Source organism: Nicotiana tabacum, chromosome 20, assembly GCF_000715075.1.
Source record: "Nicotiana tabacum cultivar K326 chromosome 20, ASM71507v2, whole genome shotgun sequence".
NCBI lineage: Eukaryota > Viridiplantae > Streptophyta > Magnoliopsida > Solanales > Solanaceae > Nicotiana > Nicotiana tabacum.
The window spans coordinates 24,909,635-24,929,680 of record NC_134099.1 but is presented as its reverse complement, the minus strand read 5'-3'; the positions used below and the strand labels follow the sequence as shown (position 1 = coordinate 24,929,680).

Genomic DNA, 20,046 nt, shown 5'->3' with positions numbered 1-20,046 from the left:
ATTTCTGCACATTTTGGGCTGACCAAAACTATAAAGGAATTTTGGCTTCTTGCTTGCTTTGACAATAAGACTTTCTGCACTTTTGTGGCTACTCCGGGAAGTTAATAACTATAAGTCTGTTCTATTCTGCATTGTTTAAAGTTTCTAGCAAACTGGTTTGTTGAGCTACAATTTGGGACTAATTTATTTGGTTCTTGTATAGTTGCTTCAGTTGCATGATTTAGCTGAATGGTTTAAGAGTGCTCGGACACTGCACAATTGGTTTGCTCATATGATTTCCAAATTTTCCCAAATGTTCTTAGGTTCTTCTCCTTCTGAATCTGAGTATCTCAGTGGAGTGATGAGATATCTGGCAGTGAACATTTAGCTTTCGAGTTAAGATCTTCCTTTCATGTGGTGCTCCACATGTCGTGTAAATGCCCTCACCCTGAATTCTCAATCTGTGATCTTCTTTTAGAAATTCTAATCCTTAGATTAGGATTTTGACTTGTCTAGGTTTAGTAGCTCCTTCCAGCACTAGGAATCTGTGAGAAAGAATGAAATTCATTTGTTCCTGCAAAAGAAAATGCACTGGTAGCTATAAAATCTACATTGTTAGCTATAACACTAGTCTCTTATTTCAGCACTTCATGTATATACTTTAACCTTTAACACAATTATTTTATAATTTCAGGTCATACAGTATGATGTTCGATGATTTAGCGGTTGGAAGATTTCAAAATGATGAAAAGTTGCGGAAATCATTTAAAGACCATCATTCTGGATTATTACAATGATGACATTGCTATTTAGTCCAAACAATATATTTTTATGTTTTAAGTTACTGTGATATTAATATTTTTGATTACTACTTTCTTTTGTTTGTTAAGATTTTATGAGATATATTATATTTTTTTAATTAATATTAATATATTTTATTATTTGGGTCATATTCTATACAAATGTAGTAACTATATATTATTAATTGTGGCCAAATTATTGCTATTATCGCTTATGGCTTTTAAAGCTATTGATTATTAGCGGCAATTTAGTTAAACATATTAACTATTAAAATGGACTCTAAAGGGCAAACTAAGATGTTTAAGAAGGGATAGTATTGCCTTTTTAATTGCAATAGAATAATTGCCATTAAAGATGCGAACTTTTAGCGACAACCATTTTGAATTTAGTGGTTATAAAAATGGATGGTAAAAAAGTATAGCTAGCCGTTTGGATTGGATTTAGTAACCATTATAATTGCCACAAACAATTGCCGTTAGAGATGCGAACTTTTAGCGGCGATTATTTTGAAGTTAGCGGCTATAAGAATGGATGATAAAGAAGTATAATTAGCTATTTGGATTGGATTTAGTGGCCACTATAATTGCCGCAAACCATTGCCGTTAGAAATGCGAACCTTTAACGGCAATTAGTTTGAATTTAGCGGCTATAAAAATAGATGCTAAAGAGGTATAGTTGACCGTTTTGGATTGGATTTAGTAGCCATTATAATTGCCGCAAACAATTGCCATTAAAGATAATAATTTTTAGCGGCAATAAACCATACCCTTTACCAGCTTTTGCGAGAAACGCCGCTAAAGGCTTTGCCGACCCCAACATCAGCGGCAAAACCCTAATGGCTGGTAAAAGATTTAGCGGCTATTGCCGCTAAAGCCGTTTTGTATTGCCGCTAAAGGTCTTTTTTGTAGTAGTGTAACATGTAACTTGTATTTTGGCACATCTTCCTTAGTTTTTTTCCTTTTAATGGTGGTATTAATACCTTGTTGTGCTCATTCCATTGGGGGGAGGAAGACTAACAAAGATATTGTCATTCTTTGTTAATGTCGTAATAGTAAAATATATAAGACATTCCCTTGAATATTTCTTTGCAATTTATTTTGTGTTTAAATTTGATATAGTATATATATTATATATCTAATACATATAAACTATATATATATATACATACATATATATAAGGCAATATATATTACATAAGGCAATATATAATTATATATACACATAATACACCCTTATATATACATACTATACATACTATATATACTATATATATTTATATAGCTATATATAAGCAATTTATACTAGTATATACATATATAGTTTACAAGAAAGTGCCTTAAATAAAAAAAATTTAAAAAAATAGCCCGGAACGAAAAAAGCCTGTTAGGCCCGGCCCATTTAGCCCGGGTATATATATGTATATATATATATATATATATATATATATATATATATATATATATATATATATATATATATATATATATATATATATATATATAATTATATATACACATAATACACCCTTATATATACATACTATACATACTATATATACTATATATATTTATATAGCTATATATAAGCAATTTATACTAGTATATACATATATAGTTTACAAGAAAGTGCCTTAGATAAAAAAAATAAAAAGATAGCCCGAAACAAAAAAGCCCGTTAGGCCCGCGGGCCCGACCCATTTAGCCCAGGACCATGTGGGCTTAGGACCACCGTGGACCGGTTCCACACATTGGGACCGTTTGGCCCGGGACCGCCTCATCCCGGCCCGCCTGAAGCCCAGGCCCGTTTGGCCCGGGCCCGGACCACAATACAGCCTGAAACGAAAAAAGCCCGTTAGACCCGTTTAGGCCCGCGGGCCCGGCCCATTTAGCCCGGGACCATGTGGGCTTAGGACCGCCGTGGGCCGGTTCCACACATTGGGACCGTTTGGCACGTGACCGCCTCGGCCCGGCCCGCCTCAAGCCCAGGCCCGTTGGCCGGCCCGATTGGTCCGGGCCCGGGCCACAATACAACCTTAATTTGATGCACAAGAAATTAAAAGTTCCTGGAAATTGTCTTTAGGATACAATAATGCCAACAAACGATTGTATGAATTCAAATTTAGAGCATTCGCTAGGAATACAATGTATGTAACGTGACTCGAGAAGTTATGCGGTATTTCTGAGCAAGATCCTGAAAATCAATATGAAGAGGTAGAAGGACTTTTCTGTAGGTTCTTTGTTTGAAATCTGTTGTTTGATTGTGTCAGAAATAATTTCTTTTGTTGTTATCTTGAACCTCAATTACTCAAATGGTCGTTCAACTATCCCAAATTATCTTCTAAAGTCACTTTTCTTTAGTTTATAATAACAAAGTCGCTGAACTATGCCTAAGGTTACTCAACTAGATTTTCCAAATTTTGGATTGCCAAATACATATTTTACCCGCTAAGTAAATATTTATCTTCTTTTTATTTATTTTTTAACTTTCAGACGACACAAAGTTTATGTCACCGAAAAGTAGGGAGACTATCTGTATAGGGTAAAATATGTTATATTAAGTCGTGCAGCGAATATATATAATATAATTGAGTATAATTTTCAAGAATATATAATGTATATTATAAAAGTACCATTATTTAAATAATTATTTTTATATTACGTGCATGGAATATATATTTTACAACCTTTATTTTCTTTCATTCCGAATTGTGTGAATAAATTTTTAAATTTTTGTTGTTAATACTAAAATTATTATTACTAACAAACTATTCTAATTTTTACTATGCTCATTATTTTGTTATTCAGCATTATATATGCTTAAATACTTTTTATTTTTTTAATTTATAAATAATATTTATTTATTCTATAGGCAAGTCCATAATGTAAATTAAAAAGGAAAAAAATTATAATATTAAAAAGTTCAAAAAAATAAAAAGAAGATAAATGTTTATAATTTAGAGGGTAAAATAGGTGTTTGGCAATTCAAAATTTGAAAAATCTAGTTGAGTGACCTTGTGAGTGCAATAGGCATAGTTAAGTGACTTTGTTGTTACAAACGAAAGAAAAGTGACTTTGGAAGATAATTTGAAATAGTTAAGTGACCATTTGAGTAATAGACTCGTTTTGTAATGAGCCAAGAAATCAAATCCATTCGGACATGTCTCCAAGTTTAGGTCCCAGCTTCCAATAGCCAGCTCCTCCACCCCGCCTTAGAAATCATCTGCAAAATCATCATCTGGAAAACATTCATCTGCAGTTTATAGAGTTTGTAATGAGACTGAATACAGATGTATTTTCTCAGTAGTGTACCTGAATTATTCTTCCACATGAAGAGCTTGAAATCGGCATTTTGATAATCTTCAACTTGTGTTTCTCGGATTTCCCTGGCTGACTTGGCAACAGATTCGTTGCATTCCGTTACCTCAATGTACTTAAGGGAAGAGATGTCCCCTAAACTAGAAGGGATCTCCTTAAGTGATCGACAACTATCCAGAAACAGCTGTTCAAGGTTAGGAAATGCATCATCCGCGACAGTCCATTCTTCAAGGGGACAATGTCTTTGTAGTTTCAAGACTTTGAGCTGAGGGAACTCGCCATTGTTCACCTTCCATTTACTAGGATAGCCAAATCTAACATAGTAAAGTTTGAGTACCTGAAGGTTCTGAAGCTGAGCAATTGCTGATAAGTTTTGAGGATTCAGGCGAAATCCAGATATTGTCAAGCTTTTGAGATTTGGGGCAGATATACAAAAGGGTATGTTCTCACTGGAATATCGTACTTTATAAATCCGTAGTATCTCAAGTCGTGTTGGAAAATCCAATATATGGTACCCATCGCTTAACTCACCCTCGACTTCACAACTCAGTTTTCGAAGATTATGTTGTGATTCTCGGATCAATATGAAGATTATTTGGGAGGAAAAATAACTCTATTTCACAAGAATAGAATTATAGAGAATTTACACCAAGAATTTCTCTCTACAAAAAACCTCACCAAACTCTCTTTTTGTTCTCACAATCTCTTCCTGGATTGTATTTCAATCTCTCTGGATTGATGTTTCTGTGTAAAACATAAGGCTCTATTTATAGCCTTAAAGAAGGTGGTTGGTGGTTGAATTCTTCATTCAACAATGGAGGCTTCAACAATGGTGGCTTCTAGAATGGGTTGGTGGCTTCAACAATGGTGGGCTTCTAGAATTGGTAGTTGGCAGCAGCTGAACTTATCAATTCTCCCCCTTCAGCTGCATTCCAACGCAGCTACTATTTGAAAGTTATTCCAACTATGTCTCTGCACAGCTCTAACTTTTCTTGAGTGACCACCTTTGTTAACATGTCTGCTGGATTCTCCTTCGTATGGATCTTCACTAGTTTCAACAGTTGTTGATTCATCACCTCGCGTATCCAGTGATAGCGAATGTCGATGTGCTTTGTCCGAGAATGATACATTGAGTTTTTGCTTAAATCAATTGCACTTTGACTATCACAATGTATCTTATACTCTGTTTGATTTATCCCTAGTTCTTGGAGAAACCGCTTTAGCCACAACATTTCTTTTCCAGCTTCCGCTACAACAATATACTCTACTTCAGTTGTGGATAGTGCAACACACTTCTGCAATCTTGACTGCCATGGCACAGCCCCCCTGCAAAAGTATAAACATATCCTGAGGTTGATTTTCTTCCATCAGGATCTCCGGCCATATCTGAATCTGTATAGCCTTCCAAGACTGGATCAACTCCCCCAAAGCACAGACTTGATTTTGAAGTACCTTTAAGATACCTGAAAATCCACTTAACTGCCTCCCAATGTTTCTTTCCAGGGTTAGAAAGAAAACGACTTACCACACCTACCGCATGTGCGATATCTGGCCTCGTGCAAACCATGGCATACATCAGGCTTCCAACTGCTGAAGAATATGGAATTGTAGACATCTCCTCAATCTCTTTCTTGGATGAGGGGCACAAACTCTTGCTCAACTTGAAGTGATTTGCCAAAGGGACACCTACCGGTTTGGCATTACTCATATTGAACCGTTTGATCACCCGTTCAATGTAATTTTCTTGAGATAGCCATAACTTCTTGTTTCTCCTATCTCGAGTTATCTGCAATCCCAAAATATGTTGAGCTGGACCTAAGTCTTTCATTTCAAAGGACTTAGAGAGTTCTTTCTTCAACTGTCTAATTTTTGTTGCATCTTGTCCGACGATCAACATGTCGTCTACATAAAGTAGAAGTACAACAAAATTGCCATCCGAAAATCTCTGAATGTAAACACACTGATCTGCAACAGTCCTTTTATATCCTTGACTTACCATAAATGAGTCAAACCTTTTGTACCACTGCCTCGGTGCTTGCTTTAGGCCATATAAACTTTTCGTAAGCTTATAGACGAGGTTTTCTTTTCCTGAAACCTCAAAACCTTCTGGCTGCTCCATATAGATTTCTTCATTTAGATCACCATGAAGAAATGCTGTCTTGACATCCATTTGTTCAAGCTCCAAATTCAAACTGGCTACCAATCCAAGGATGATGCGGATTGAAGTCAATTTTACAACTGGTGAAAATATTTCATCAAAGTCAATTCCCTTTTTCTGTAGGAATCCTTTGACTACTAACCGGGCTTTGTGCTTCACCACCTTTCCGCTGCCATCTTTCTTCAACTTGAATACCCATTTATTCTTCAGTACCTTCTTTCCTTGTGGAAGTTTCACAATCTCATAAGTGTTGTTTTTCTGTAAAGAGTTCATCTCTTCGGTCATTGCTTGCAGCCATTTTTCTTTATCCGTATGAGATATAGCTTCATGGAAACTCTCTGGTTCTCCATCTTCAGAAAGTAGAATATACTCGGTTTCTGGGTATCGAGTTGATGGAATCTGACCTCGTTCAGATCGACGAGGTTGTTGATTATTAGCTTCAGGATGTGTACCATCATCGTTCCCCTGTGATGGTTCTGTAGTTTCCTGAGGGGTTTGTGCCTCCCCCTTCCAAACATCCTCCTGTTCTGCTTCTGGTACTGTTTCATGCTCCCCCATGCTATTTGTGTCAAACTGCAATGGTAGTGGATCTGGACCAACTTTTTGGGCACTGGAACCTCTTTCATAAGACATTGTGGGCTTTTCAATGTCTTCAATTGTCTGGTTTTCGTGGAATACAACATCCCTACTTCTGATCACCATCTTCTGTATTGGATCCCATAATCTATACCCAAATTCTTCATCTCCATAGCCTATGAAGATACATGGTATAGTTCTACCATCAAGCTTCTTCCTGAGCTCCTTGGATACATGTGCATGTGCTAAACAACCGAATACCCTTAAGTGAGAATATGAGGGATTCTTACCCGACCATATTTTCTCTGGAACCTCAAAATTCAACGGGGCTGATGGTGACCGGTTGATTAGGTAACAAGCGGCGCGAACAACTTCTCCCCAGAATGGCTTAGGCAGCTTTGCCATACTGATCATACTTCTGACTTTTTCCATAATTGTCCGGTTCATTCTCTCGGCTACTCCATTGTGTTGTGGGGTGCGTGGGACCGTCTTTTCATGTCGAATCCCTTGTCTCTTGCAATAGGAATCGAACTCCTTGGAAGTATACTCGCCTCCATTATCTGAGCGAAGGCATTTTAATTTCTTTCCCGTTTCACGCTCTACCATGGCATGAAATATCTTGAAATAATCAAAAGCCTGGTCCTTTGTCTTTAAGAAGTACACCCACACCTTTCGAGAAGCATCATCAATGAAAGTCAGAAAATACCTATTGCCGCCAAGTGACTTCTCCTCCATGGGACCACAAATATCAGAGTGTACCAGACTGAGTAACTCTGATTTTCTGGTTGAAGAAAATGTAAAAGAGACTCTATGTTGCTTTCCGAATAAGCAATGATTACAAGGCTCTAAAGCAACATTCTTGTCCATTCCGATAAGCTGCTTTTTCGTTAGAATTGATATCCCCTTTTCACTCATGTGACCGAGTCTCTGGTGCCACAGGTTTTGAGACGCCTCTTTTTCCATAACATTGAGGCTGTCTGAACATAACTTCACATGAGTTTTATATAAGTTGCCACAAATATGTCCTCGAGCGAGAATCATAACCCCTTTCAGCAATTTCCATGTGCCTTTTCCGAAATAACTTTCATAGCCCTGTTTGTCAAGAGCTATACCTGATATTAGGTTTAGACGAAGATCTGGCACATGACGGACATCCTTCAATATCATTGTACTCCCGATATTTGTTTGTATTTTGATATCACCAATTCCAACTATCTCACAGGAAGAAGTGTTCCCCATCTTCACTACTCCAAAGTCTCCTGCTTTGTATGTTGTGAAGAAATCTTTTCTGGATGTGGCATGGTATGATGCTGCAGTATCTACCACCCATTCGTTTTCTTCTTGACTTGAGACGTGAAGGCATGCCTCTTCTTGGATGGAACAAATGGCTACCTCTCCGTGGGTAGTGACTAATGCATCTCCATCCTTTTGCTTCAACTGCTCCTTCTCCTTATGCAATTTTCTGCAGTTCTTCTTTAAATGACCCTTTATTCCACAGTGGTAGCACGCATATGATGACTTCCTACCATCCGTGGATTTTCCCCTACTCTTGCTTGTGCCTCTCCTCTTATCTTGACTTCTTTCTTATTGTCTCCCTCTTTCTGTAATAAGGGCATGCGACTCACCATGATCGATGTCCTTTCTTCTGGCTTCTTCATTAAATAAGGCATCTTTAACCATAGACATGGTCAGATTTCCACTAGGAGCTGAATTACTGAGAGAGACTACCAGCGTCTCCCAACTATCAGGAAGAGAACTAAGAAGTAGTAGGGCTTGCATCTCATCCCCGAGCGGCATGTCAACAGACGATAATTGATTTATCAAGCTCTGAAACTCACTGGTATGCTCGGCAACTGAAGTTCCGTGCTTTAACTTCAAATTTACCAAACGCCTCATCAACAAGGCTTTGTTCCTAGCGGTCTTGGCTTGATACATCCCTTCTAACTTCACCCAGAGGGCATACGCATCTGTCTCTTGTGCAACATGATGAAAAACGCTATCATCAATCCATTGTCGAATTTGACCGATAGTTTTTCTGTTTAATTTCTTCCACTCTTCTTCTTTGGTGGAATCGGGGTTCCTACCCTTTGCTTCTATGGGATCAAACAAATCTTTACAACTGAGGAGATCTTCCATCCGAGGTCTCCACAATGTGTAATTTGTGGCAGTAAGCTTTATCATAGCTCCAGATGATGATGACTCTTCTATTATGTCTTTAAAATGGCTTGGTCAAAATTTTGGAGCAGAATCTCACCAAACGGAACTCACCAACACGTCCGGAATGGTGAAAAATGGTAGGATTGACTCTTCTTGGGTCAAAATAGGGCCTCCAGAAAATTTTCAAAATTTACACCAAACTTTTGGGGTTAAATCGAAAATATACTGAACTTGTGGGGCAGATTTATAATTTCAGTAACTTCAGGGGTTATTTCATAAATTTCTAAAATTTTTATGATGACTGGATGCTGACGTGGCGATGACTGGATGCTGACGTGGCGATGACTGGATGCTGACGTGCACTGACTGGATGCTGACGTGGCTCTGACTGGATGATGATGTGGTGCTGACTGGATGCTGATGTGGCACTGACTGGGCAGTTACTATTCATCATCTTCTTCCTTGGGCAGAAGAAAAAAAATTGCCATAACTTCTTCGTTTTAGCTTTGTTTGGCCTCCGGAAAATTGCGTTGAATTCGTATCGACGCAAGGAATCTAATGAAATGATCAAAACACACCGAAGATCACGTTTTCGAAAAACGTAAATCCGGGTTGAAATTTTCAGTGTTCCAATATTTCTCGATGAACACAGAATCGAAGGCTCTGATACCACTTGTTGTGATTCTCGGATCAATATGAAGATTATTTGGGAGGAAAAACAACTCTATTTCACAAGAATAGAATTATAGAGAATTTACACCAAGAATTTCTCTCTACAAAAAACCTCACCAAACTCTCTTTTTGTTCTCACAATCTCTTCCTGGATTGTATTTCAATCTCTCTGGATTGATGTTTCTGTGTAAAACATAAGGCTCTATTTATAGCCTTAAAGAAGGTGGTTGGTGGTTGAATTCTTCATTCAACAATGGAGGCTTCAACAATGGTGGCTTCTAGAATGGGTTGGTGGCTTCAACAATGGTGGACTTCTAGAATTGGTAGTTGGCAGCAGCTGAACTTATCAGATTAGGTGTTTTTCTCAACATCAATTCCGCATTCTCGACAGAAGAAAAATATGGAGCAGAAAAAGTTTCCAGATCATAAAGTTCTGCAGAGTTCTCAAGTAATTCTTCTTCATACATACCGAACTTAGAAATATGCAGATGTCTTAATTTAACCATCTCCCAAACTGTAATGGGTAGTAGCAGAGTTGTATACTCTCATTTACGACATTTTAATATCAGAGTTTCAAGGTTCCAGAGTTTGGATATGAATAAAGGAATTGACGTCTGATCAATTTGTGCAGAGAAATATCTCAAGTAAACTAGATAGCTTGGGAAAGAATCAATAACAACGTAGTGCTCCAAATCCAACACTTTTAGGAACTTGAAATTCTGTAAAATGCGTGAAATCGCCAAAGCATGTGCGGGTAAGCCACGAGGGTACAAGTCTGCTGCTTCATTCTTGAAAAGTACAGAGCCAACAAGTGAGCAAGACGAGCTCCAGTCTACAAGATTATCCACTTCAGAAAAGGCCAAACGACGTTGAGCATGCTGCTTGTGAGAGTAAACATAGGAAAAAGGATTGGCACTCTGATCCCTATCGAATATATAAATTAGCAAAACCATAACATTGAATCCCAAATATAACTTATATACTTGATCGCTGTAAATATATATATTAGTAAAATCATATCATTAATTCTCAAATATAACTTGGAGAACTTGAAAGATTGAATAAATAAAGTATAATTAATTATCATATTACCATTTTATCCATAGTAGAAGATTCTCCTCAGATGCTCTTTCCTTGCAGAAGTCAAGCAATACATCATGAAGGTGACACTCTTTGACCTTACCATCTAAATTGGACTTCTGAGCAACCATTACAAGATTTCGTCCGATAAGATTCTCCAAGTAACCTTCTGCTATATCCTCCAACCTCTTGCCTCCACAACTTATTACAAATCCTTCTGAGATCCATAATCTTGTTAACTTTGAAGTTTTAATCACTTTGTCCTCCAAAAATGCTCCAAAATAAAGGAAGCAAGACCTGATATGCTAGGGCAAATTCGGATGACTTTGTTCAATAATGCCCTTTGAGTCACCGTGAATGAGAACCTAAATTCTCAGCCATCTTTTCCCAAGATTCTTCGTTCTTCTCCATATCTTTGAGAATGTTGAAGTTTGGCAAATTTTTTGTCCCACATCGGTGGGATCTTGAGTTTGGGGGGATTTTCCCCCTGTAAAAGAAGGCCTATTGTTTAGGATTTAAACACACCTCTCATTTGCCTTCTTATCTTCTTAAGGCATTTGTATCTTCTCTCTTTAGTATTATTTCACTTGTATTTTTGGAGTGGAATAAAATATTGGTTGTGTCCGAGGAGTAGGCAAAATTAGCCGAACCTCGTAAATTCTGGTGTTCCTTTTATTGTTGTTTTATTGTCTTATTTATTATTTGGTGGCTTTCATAATTTTTGGTATAGTAGTTGTGACTTATTCACACTATATTCATTTGGCTTTCGCAACAATTGGTATCAGAGCCAATGTACTGTCTAAGTATGCTCTGTGGTTGCAGCATAGTCTGATCTTCCACATCAGAAAAAATTTATCTTGGTAACTGAGTTAAGGTTCTGTCTGAGTATGCTCTGTAGTTGCAGCTTAGTCTGATCTTCTACATCAGAAAGGAAATAATCTTGATTTGTGTCGTCAGCTATTAAATAATATTTGTGTCAAGGATGGGAGACAATAAACAAGAAGAATCTACATCAAATGTCAACAATACGTCATCATTGGCATCTTCGATTATGACAAGAATTGTGTCAAATGCAAAATTTGCAGTAGAAATATTTGACAAGTCTGGACATTTTGGGATATGGCAAGACGAGGTTCTAGATGTCCTTTTTCAACAAGGGCTAGATCTGGCCATTGAAGAAAAGAAATCAGATGTTATTGGAGAAGAAGATTGGAAGATTCTCAACCGTGTTGCTTGCGGTACCATTCGATCCTATCTTGCTAGAGAGCAGAAATATCCATACACAAAGGAAACTTCTGCAAGTAAATTATGGAAAGCACTGGAGGATAAATTTTTGAAGAAAAATAGTCAAAATAAATTATACATGAAGAAGAGACTGTTTCACTTCACCTATGTTCCTGGTACCACGATGAATGAACATATCATCAGTTTCAATAAGTTGGTCACAGATTTGCAAAATATGGATACAACTTATGATGATGGTGACTTGGCCTTGATGTTGTTGGCGTCACTTCCTGATGAGTATGAGCACCTTGAAACTAATCTACTCCATGGAAATGACGAAGTTTCTCTTAGAGAAGTTTGTTCGGCTTTGTACAGCTATGAATAAAGAAAGCGAGAAAAACAGAAGGGCGGAGAAGGAGAAGCACTATTTATGAGGGGTCGTACTCAAAATCAAACGAGGACAAAGAAGGGAAGATCCAAGTCAAGATCCAGACCCAGTAAAGATGAATGTGCCTTTTGTCGAGAAAAAGGGCACTAGAAGAAAGACTGTCTGAAGTTGAAGAATAAGGCCAAACATAACAATGGAAAGGCCATTATGGATTCAAATGTAGCTGATTGTGATGATTCAGACTTCTCATTAGTTACAACAGAGTCATCAACATCATCAGACATATGGTTGATGGACTCGGCTTGTAGCTATCATATGTGTCCCAACATGGACTGGTTCATGGATTTTCAAGATGGAAAATATGGAGTCATCCACACAATGGACAACAGCCCTCTTACCTCATATGGAATTGGTTCAATACAATTAAGGAACCATGATGGAATGATCAAAACATTAACAGATGTTCGATATGTACCGGACTTGAAGAAGAATCTCATCTCTGTGGGAGCCCTAGAATCAAAAGGGTTCAAAATCATTGCAGAAAATGGAGTGATGAGAGTATGCTCCGGTGCACTAGTGGTAATGAAGGCTAAGCGGAAGAACAATAATATGTACCGCTATCGTGGCAGTACAGTTATTGGGACAGCGACAGTGACATCCAGTGACGACAAAGAGGCAGAAGCAACCAAGCTATGACACATGCGCTTGGGACATGCTGGAGGAAAATCCTTGAAAACTCTATCAGATCAAGGATTGTTAAAAGGAGTAAAGCCTTGCAACTGGGAGTATTGTGAGCATTGTGTCAAAAGGAAACAGACAAGGGTTAAATTTGGTACAACGATCCATAATACTAAAGGCATTTTGGATTATGTATACTCTGATGTTTGGGGTCCTTCCAAAACACCTTCATTGGGTGGGAAACACTATTTTGTAACCTTTGTTGATGATTTTTCCCGAAGAGTGTGGGTGTATACAATGAAGAACAAAGATGAAGTGTTGGCAATTTTTCTCAAATGGAAGACGATGGTGGAGAATCAATTAGGCAAGAGGATCAAGTGTATTCGCACAGACAATGGAGGTGAATACAAAAATGATCATTTCAATAAGGTCTGTGAAAATGATGGCATCATCCGACACTTCACTGTCAGACATACACCACAACAGAATGGAGTGGCAGAACGTATGAACCGAACCTTGCTGGAGAAGGTACGGTGTATGTTGTCCAATGCTGGCTTGAGAAAAGAATTTTGGGCTGAGGCAGTTACATATGTATGCCACCTCATTAATCACTTACCATCTGCTGTTGTTGATGGCAAGACACCATTTGAAAAATGGTATGGAAAGACTGCTGTAGATTATGACTCTTTGCACGTGTTTGGCTCAACTGCATATTATCATGTGACAGAGTCAAAATTGGATCCAAGGGCAAAGAAGGCTATTTTTATGGGAATTACTTCTGGAGTCAAAGGATATCGCTTATGGTATCCTATGAAAAAGAAAGTAATATTCAGCAGGGATGTTACCTTTGATGAATCTGCTATGGTAAATAAGGTAACAGAAGATACCAAACAAAATGAAGGTGCTTCTAAGCAGGTGGAGTTTGAGGGAAAATTTATTTTTCCTACACAAGAAGTAGAGGAGGAAACTAATGAAGATTACCCTCTGGAAGGAGAGCCAGTAGAGGAGATTCCAACTCAGGAACCTCAACAACAACTTGAATCAATAGCAACCAACAAGCCAAAAAGAACAATAACGAAACATGTTATTCTCATAGAGACGGTTGCTTGTGCAACCTCAATTGTAGTTGATGATGTTCCTACCACTTATAAAGACGCTGTCCAAAGTTCAGAAGAAGATAAGTGGAGGATTGCCATGAATGATGAAATACAGTCCCTTCATCAGAATCATACATGGAGATTGACCAATCTCCCGAAGGGAAAGAAAGCAATTGGGTGCAAATGGGTATTTGCAAAGAAAGAAGGATTTCCTAACCAAGTAGATGTTCGCTACAAAGCAAGATTGGTGGCCAAAGGATATGCTCAAAAGGAGAGAATTGATTACAATGAAGTGTTTTCTCCAGTTGTAAAACATTCCTCTATTAGAATTATGTTGGCTTTGGTAGCACAATTGGATTTGGAACTAGTTCAGATGGATGTAAAAACTGCGTTTTTACATGGAAACTTGGAGGAGGAAATCTACATGACTCAGCCAGAAGGATTAAAGTTCCTGGAAAAGAAAATATGGTATGCAAACTTGAAAAATCGTTGTACGGATTGAAACAATCTTCCAGAAAATGGTACAAGCAATTTGACGAGTTTATGTTGCGGCAAGGGTACAAGAGAAGCAAATACGATCATTGTGTGTATTTGCGCAAGCTTAAAGATGGTTCCTTTGTATATCTTCTCCTATATGTTGATGATATGTTGATAGCTTCCAAGAATTCAGAAGAAATTGATAAGTTGAAGATTCAACTGAAGAAGGAGTTCGAGATGAAGGATCTGGGTGAGGCAAAGAAAATTCTTGGCATGGAGATAATAAGAGATAGACGTTCAAAGAAACTCTGTTTATCTCAGAAAGAATATTTGAAGAGAGTACTACAACGTTTTGGCATAGATGACAAGACTAAACCAGTTAGTACTCCACTTGCTCCCCATTTTAAGCTGAGTACTACTATGTCACCAAAGGATGAAACTGAACGAGAGTATATGTCAAAGGTACCATACGCAAATGCTGTTGGTAGCTTGATGTATGCAATGGTCTGTACGAGACCTGACATTTCACAAGCTGTTGGAGTTATTAGCAGATATATGCATAATCCAGGAAAGGAGCATTGACAAGCTATGAAGTGGATTCTACGGTATATTCATAATACTGTAGATGTCGGGTTAGTTTTTGAGCAGGAAGACAATCAGTCTGTAGTTGGATATTGTGATTCAGATTTTGCGGGTGATCTAGACAAACGAAGATGAACCACTAGTTATGTGTTTACTTTTGCAAAGGCACCAGTTAGTTGGAAGTCTACTTTGCAGTCAACAGTTGCTTTGTCTACAACAGAGGCAGAGTATATGGCTATTACAGAGGCTGTGAAGGAGGCAATTTGGCTTCAAGGATTGCTAAAGGAGCTTGGTGTTGAACAAAAAGGTATCACAATTTTTTGTGATAGTCAAAGTGCTATTCAATTAGCGAAGAACCAAGTTTATCATGCAAGGACGAAGCATATTGATGTTCGGTATCATTTCGTACGAGAAATCATAGAAGAAGGAGGAGTCACGGTGAAGAAAATTCATACTACGGAGAATCCTGCTGATATGCTGACAAAGGTGGTGACTGCGATCAAGTTTCAACATTGTTTGGATTTGATCAACATTGTTGAACACTGAAGATTGAAGATTTAGACACAATCAAAAATTTGAAATTTGTTATTGAGAGAAAATTGAAGATATGAAATTTTGCCAAGGTGGAGATTTGTTGAAGTTTGGCAAATTCTTTGTCCCACATCGGTGGGCTCTTGAGTCTGGGGGGATTTCCCCCCTATAAAAGAAGGCCTAATATTTAGGATTTAAACACACCTCTCATTTGCCTTCTCATCTGTTTAAGGCATTTGTATCTTCTCTCTTTAGTATTATTTCACTTGTATTTTTGGAGTGAAATAAAATATTGGTTGTGTCCGAGGAGTAGGCAAAATTAACCGAACCTCGTAAATTCTGGTGTTCCCTTTGTTATTGCTTTATTGACTTATTTATTATTTGGTGGCTGTCATAATTTTTGGTATAGTAGTTGTGACTTATTCACACTATATACATTTTGCTTCCGGAACAATCTCCATCAAATTGTGTGTGGGATTCTCCACAATGCCACAGTCAGCCACAAGCTTATTTTGAATATTGGGATGCAATCCTGCAGGTTGTATTGTCGACTTCAAAGCTAGCAGGACATCAATATATATTTTGTGAATGCCTGGCTGAATGGGCTTAATCTTCATTTTCAGGAGATCAGAAAACAAAACATTCACCTCACTAGGAGACAAGTCTTGAGTTTCATTTCCATGAATTGGCAAATTCAACCATGCAACCATTGCTGTATGAACAGCCTCAATTAAAGCGTGAGTGAAGAAAGAATGTTGGCTTTGTGGCTCTATGCATTTGTTAGAAACAAAGCAGATAAAGAGTCTCAGTAACTTCAACTCCTTAAAAACATCTTCAATTTGTTCCTTAAGTCTGCCAACATAAAGTAGCGAACATGGATCATCAATTTTCACTAGATCACCAAGAATCTTTAGAACATCATCGATGAATTCCATCACAAATTTGGGGGTAGGAATATCATCATCCTTGTTGGCTGGAAGTGATATCGATGATATTTTCGGAAAGGAGTATTTAGCTCTGAATTCCAGCTTAATCTTCCAAACTTCTGTTGGGACATGAAAGGTGAAGGGATCAGTATTTGAATCAATGAACTCATCCTTTCAGGATGTAGTAAGGAACTCCTTAGTGTAGGCTTCTGGATCTGGGCCGTCGATAATAGCATGCAACCTCTTCCAAATTTCTTGTATTTCTGAATGACATGTAGCATGCCGCATTCACCTGCGAAGGCAAAACTCCGCAAACAGAGAAAACTATCCAGAAAATTTAACTCCCACACAAAGAAGTTCAATCGATCCTTTGTAACATCGCAATCGACATCTGGCAGTATTGTAAGGATCTCATCTTTCATTTTAGACAAATCTTCGTCTAAAGCCATCACTCTCAGAAGTTGAGACAAAAGAATTAAACTGTTATGAACTTAAACTGCGCGCAAGGGAATCAAATTAAGAAGAAGAGCAGTTGAGGTATAAATCAGATGGCTTCACACATCCTTTTTTCTTCACCCTTGTTTCCTCTTGCTCAGCATTAAATTACTAATATTCCACAAATATTTAACTTCTGGTGCATCAATTACAACCAGCATTATTTGTTTGTTGTATGCATGTGACGAGAGCATTATTTTTGAACCCGCTAACGATATGTTGTATGTATGTGATAGGACCAAACCTATTGTTGTATGTGAAAGTAGACAAAACAAAAGAAAGAAAAATCAAAAAGAGATGAAAATATGATATAAGCGCTTACATCGACATTCTTGTGATGTAAGCGCTTACCTCAGCCTTCTTATGATGTAAGCGCTTACATCGGCATTCTTATGATGTAAGCGCTTACCTCGGCAGGGCATTCAAATGCTTATAAATAGGGGTCTACATTTTCATTTGTAGAACATCCCAAAACTTCTTCTTTCTCTCTTCAATTAATAAAGAGCTATTCTTTGTGTGGCCGTGGAGTAGGCAAAAATTGCCGAACCACGTAAATCTTGTCTTGTCTTGTCTTGTGCAATTTATTGTTTCTCTCCTAAATATCCTTTTCCTTCTATTATCTTGATACGTTTCCCAACAACTGGTATCAGAGCAAAGACAGTGTAATTCTAGTAGAAAAGTACAGTATTGGTGCAGGTACTATTCACAAGAATAGTGCGACACTATTGATCATCGTTACTATTCACAAGCACTATTCACATAAATTGTTTTTATGAAAAATGGCATCGGAAGAAGGAAAGGTTAAGATTGACAAGTTCAATGGCAAAGATTTTGGATTCTGGAAAATGCAAATAGAGGACTATTTGTACCAGAAAAAATTACATTTACCTCTGACCGAGGTGAAACCGGAGACTATGTCCAAAGCGGATTGGGATCTATTAGATCGCCAAGCTCTTGGTGTGATTCGTTTGACGCTAACACGAAATGTGGCGTTTAACATCATTAACGAGAAGACCACTACAGGCCTGATGAAGGCGTTATCAAATATGTATGAGAAGCCATCTACTTCAAATAAAGTCTATTTGATGCATCGATTGTTCAACTTAAAAATGACAGAAGGTGGATCAGTCACGGAACATATCAATGAGTTTAATACAATATTAACTCAGTTAAGTTCTGTTAATATAACAATTGATGACGAAATCAGGGCGTTGATTATACTATCATCTCTAACGGAGAGTTGGTCTGCAACAGTAACTGCAGTTAGCAGTTCATCAGGAAGTACCAAACTCAAATTGAATGATATTAGAGACTTGGTTCTAAACGAAGATATTCGCCGAAGAGAATCAAGTGATTCCCCAGGATCTGCTTTTAGTACCGAAAGCAGGGGGAGAATCAACCAAAGAGGATAGATTTATGGTCGTGGCAGATCAAAGTCAAGGAGAAGAGGGCAATCCAAAAATTGCAAGGACATTACTTGTTGGAATTACGATAAAAAGGGTCACTACAATAGTCAATGTAGAGAACCAAAGAAGAAGAAGGAAGAAAATTTAGCAAATGTAATTGCTGAACAAGTCGGTGATGCACTAATTTATTGTGCAGACAGTCCAGTCGAATCTTGGATTCTGGACTCAGGTGCATCCTTTCACTCTACATCATGCAAAGAATTATTGCATAATTATATTGCTGGAAAATTTGGGAAAGTTTATCTAGTAGACGGCGAACCTCTCGACATTGCCGGAAAAGGTGAAGTTCATATAAAGACTTCACAAGGGATGCTATGGAAATTGCAAAATGTACGACATGTTCCCGGCCTCAAGAAAAATCTGATATCTATGGGACAGATTGACGATGAAGAATATACAACAACATTCGGCAACGGATCGTGGAAGATAACCAAAGGGAATTTGGTTGTGGCACGAGGCTTCAAAAGGGGAACACTGTATGCAACTGCAATAGAAAGAGATACTATAGCAACAGTTGATCATGGTCGTGATACAACATTGTGGCACCGGAGGCTCGGGCATATGAGTGAGAAGGGAATGAAACTTTTGGCATCCAAAAAGAAGTTGTCAAACCTAAAACATGTTGAATTAGGTTTGTGCGAAGATTGCATTTACGGGAAACAAAAGAGAGTTAGTTTCTCAAAGGTGGGAAGGACGCCAAAGAAAGAGAAGCTGAAACTAGTGCATATAGATGTGTGGGGACCAACTCCTGTAACTTCTCTAGGAGGCTCACGCTATTATGTCACTTTCATTGATGATTCCACAAGAAAGGTATGAGTTTATTTTCTGAAAAATAAATCTGATGTATTTGTTACCTTTAAAAGATGGAAAGCTGAAGTTGAAAATCAGATAAATCTAAAGTTAAAATGTCTGAAGTCTGACAATGGAGGAGAGTATGATAGCCAAGAGTTCAAAGCATTTTGCTCGGAGAATGAGATCAGAATGATCAAGACAATTCCTGGAACACCGGAACAAAATGGTGTTGCTGAGAGGATGAACAGAACCCTGAATGAACGAGCCAGAAGTATGAGAATACATTCTGGATTGCCGAAGTATTTTTGGGCTAAGGCTGTTAACACGACAGCTTACCTCATAAACAGGGGACCCTCTGTACCGCTGAATTTTGAAATTCCTGAGGAGGTATGGACAGAAAAGGAGGTAACTCTCTCACATCTGAAATTTTTTGGTTGTGTTGCTTATGTGCATGTAAACTCTAATGATAGAGATAAGCTTGATCCTAAAGCAAAGAAATGTTTCTTTATTGGCTATGGTGATGATAATTTTGGTTATCAGGTTTGGGATGATCAAAATAGAAAGACCCTAAGACACAGGAATGTCGCATTTAATGAAAATGTGATGTACAAGCGCATTTAATGAAAATGTGATGTACAAGGACAAACTTGAAG

The 20,046-nt window shown here is 37.9% G+C and overlaps 2 pseudogenes; both read right to left on the bottom strand.

Moving 5' to 3' along the window:
- Positions 1–497: 497 nt before the first annotated feature.
- LOC107824740 (putative late blight resistance protein homolog R1B-16) lies at positions 498–11,148 on the bottom strand (annotated as a pseudogene).
- Positions 11,149–15,900: 4,752 nt separating this feature from the next.
- On the bottom strand, positions 15,901–17,180 carry LOC107795419 (late blight resistance protein R1-A-like; annotated as a pseudogene).
- Between the last annotated feature and the right edge of the window lie 2,866 nt (positions 17,181–20,046).